The sequence below is a fragment of the Centruroides sculpturatus genome, unplaced genomic scaffold (assembly GCF_000671375.1).
Source record: "Centruroides sculpturatus isolate CEXI.00-Female unplaced genomic scaffold, Cexi_2.0 scaffold162, whole genome shotgun sequence".
NCBI lineage: Eukaryota > Metazoa > Arthropoda > Arachnida > Scorpiones > Buthidae > Centruroides > Centruroides sculpturatus.
The window spans coordinates 87,341-91,089 of NW_019384555.1; positions in this window are offsets into that span (position 1 = coordinate 87,341).

Consider the following 3,749-nt stretch of genomic DNA (forward strand, 5'->3'; position numbering starts at 1 on the left):
TCCTAGCGTCTGAGTGTAGTACTTCTGGTGCGCTGTCTCTCAATTCATCTCCATCCCGAATCCAATCTCCCGCTCACATGATCTGTGTCGAATCTGCATCAACACATCATCTTGGCTTCCATGTCAAATGAGATACGGTGGTGTCAGTCCTGACAAAGCACTAAAGAGGTGTTGACCCTCTGGTCACAAAATTATAACATCAGGAGCATCTAATGATAAATTTGTAGAAAATTAAAAGAAATGGCACAAAATCTTGAGAACTTTTTTAAAGGATTTGAGAAATTCAATAAAGTTGATATAAACGAGTCTGTGGTAATGTGACGATTTCCCTCAGTCAAGTTCAACAGTTAGAGTGCATTGCCTCTGATCATCGTATAAAAGATAAGGACGGAAATTACGTCACATCAAGTAGACCTAATTTCTGGATGATGATTGAGTATTCTTATGGCAAGAGTTACTTTATCGTGATTATTGAGTTGAAGTATAACACCTTACGTTACCAATCACCATCAGAAGAATGGAAACATTCCTCTCTCTTTGCCTTGAAAGAAATTCTTGGTGAAGTGGGTGGTAAAAAAGGGTACCTTCAAGTACTTGAAGACAAAGATTTCAAGCCAACAAACTATTTCTCGTTGGTTTATCCATGGATTCTAACTGCTTGGCATCCCTGAGTTGCTTGCTAAATACAACAGATTGTACAAAGGCCATATGCCTCTCAGAAACTGAGTTTGAAAATGGGTTTGAAGACTACAAGAATTGTTGTGACCTTCTCAAGGAAGACAAGGAAAATGATGAGAAGTAAAAAAGGAAGAAAGTGTGTTTGTTATTGCTCTGCAACTTTAATACAACAATTGTACCTAATAAAGGAATGTAGTAACATTGACAACATTCTCTTTTTAAACTTTAATCTATATTCAGATTCTTTGAATATTGTATATCAAACACACCTTAATACTGAGAGACTTTGTTCATTACGTTGAACAGACATTTTCAACCCACTCAAGGGGTCGTCATCAGATTATTGATGCTACATGAACCTTTACAATAGTTCGTTTACAATTGTTCTTATCAAATCACTAAGGAATTTGAATTCAAAGTGTTTCAAACATTCAAAATATACAAAGTAGAAAGCATTTAATTAGTTCATTAAATACTGAAATTGAACTAATCAAACAAAATATAATGAAATAAAATATGTAAAAATAAATAAATAAAATAAATACAAATATAAATATAATAACATAGGATTTCTACATTGACCGTGTGTTCTGCATTAAACTACAAGCTCTCTTTGATTATATACTTCCAAGCCAAAGGTAAAATTGTGGCATCTTTATAGTTCAAACATTTTCCAGTTAGGCTAGATTTATAGATTTTGCATTTTTCCAATGTTAATGCCAGATATGGTGAACGCACTGGTGCAACAATTTTGGCTTCTGCCCATTCACCTACTGACCCATCTGTGCTACCCTGGATAATGCTGTTGAATAGTGTCCATTGTTTATATTGTACTTGTTCCTTGATTCTTTTGTTTAGGTTTCTGGTTGTGACACCTATATCTTCCTTGTTGACATCTAATTGGTCATTCTTATACAGTATCGTGTATATGCCTGTTTGTTCTCCCTTTTTGATCTTATCTTTGTCATTCCTGAGTAAGTTATATATTGTGGGAGCCCTTTTGTACAGTAGTGTTGTGTTTTTGTAATTAGCAATCTCCCTCATAATACCAGATAGATCTCTGTTGTATGTGAATTTTGTGAAACTGTTGTTCCTATCTTCGTTTTCTTTTTTCTAGGATCCATGTAAGAATTAATTAATTCAATGACTCTTGTTCCAAAGCCCAACACTGTAGCTATATTCCTAATCCTATTTAGTTCTTCCAGTCTGTCGTATATGTTGGAGCAATATTGGAAAGCCCTTCTAATCAGAGCTGTAAAGGCTAAGAGTTTATAGGTATGTGGATCATTGGAGGACAATGGGATGTATAATGGGTCGTCAGTGGGCTTGATATATACTTTTGTGTTAAGAGAACCGTATCGGAATGCAATACCAATGTTTAAAAAATTGTATCTCCGTGTTACTAATCTGCTTCAAACCATCATTGTTGGAATTTATTTCATCCAAAAAATGGTGTACTCTTGTATCATTCCTCCATAAAATAAACACCTCATCTGCATACCTTTTGTATAGGATTATGCCTTCCTTAAAATTCATAATCACGTTCTGTTCTATTCTGCATAAAACTAACTTGCAGAGTAAACTGGACATTGGGTTGCCCATCGGAACCCCTTTCATTTGCTTATAAACTCGACCTTCAAAACTAAAGAATTATTGAAAACATATGAGGTTTGCTGGCATCTCTATGTCTCTAGGATAAGCCGACACATGTGGGTTCAAACTGCGTAAGGTGTCAATTAGTGCGCCATAATACGAATCTAATTTTTTGGATGGATACATACATTCAAAGTCCATGACCAATCTAACTTCCTCATCCATTAAAGAAAGTACCAGAAGGGAAGTTTGGGAATCAAATATAATCAAGAAAATAAAATTTTTTTGATTATATTTGATTATTTAATAAGTAAACTTATGGAATTAATATACAGAAATTTAATTGAAAATTTTATTTACCATTAAAAATATTGGTATATTGTTAATATCATTGACTGTTTCCTAAACTTACTCTGAATTAATTTAATTTTAAATTTTCTGTTGCGTAAAAAATTAATGGTTTAGTTTAATTTTGACATCTTAAAATATTTGAATTACTGTTTTCCATTGCAGTGGAAAAAAATAATTTATATATACAGTACTAGTTTTCTTGGTGTACTTAACACTTAGCCCATATTTTGAAAATTTCATCTGTTTTATTCAAGTTGTATCAATACAAATTACTTAGCTGACACGTTTTAATTCTAATTAAAACAGTACTTTTTTTTTATAAATCACAAAACTAATTTATAAGTCTTAAAATGAAGTTAAATGAATTGACTTAAATTTATGAATTACAACGAATTTAATTTCATTACGATAATTTTTTTTATTTATAGAATTAACAAAAGTATTTTAAAAAATGTCCTTTCGGAAAATTTTTTTTATTCTGTTACTAAACTTTCTTACCCCAAAATAAAATTATTTGGAATTCTTCATGAATATCACACTAATAAGAAAAAAAAGATTAACTAAAAACAATTGTATGTTACATAGTCATGTATTATATAACTTTTGAACTCTTCTTGTAATTTTAGTTATGATTAATTTTGGAATTAGAGAATTTAAATGTAGACACATTAATATATTTTATTATTTTTACTATAAGTAATAATAAAATTTAATCTATAAAAGTTTAATTTTAATTTTTTATACATATAAATAATATCTTTTTCAAGAAAGACAGCGGTTAGATTTATTAAAACACGGAAATGAGGAAATATAAAAGTCCATTAAACATTACAAAGAAAAACTTAAAGATATTGAAAAATAACAAAAAAATGAGATTAATATATTTAAAATATTTATTATAGACACCCATTTATTTTATATTAGTAGTATATTCTTATTTGTGGAAATGAAGATAATGTTTATTTTTGGGATTGCTAAGTGTGAAAATCTTTGCACAGGTAATTATGAATTAAAATATGAAATCTGAATCATGTAAGTTTCAATCTGATTCCTTTATATGTTTTTTATATCTAAGTCATTTCTTAAATGTTCATTTGATATGTTTGAATTACATGAAATTCTAAATT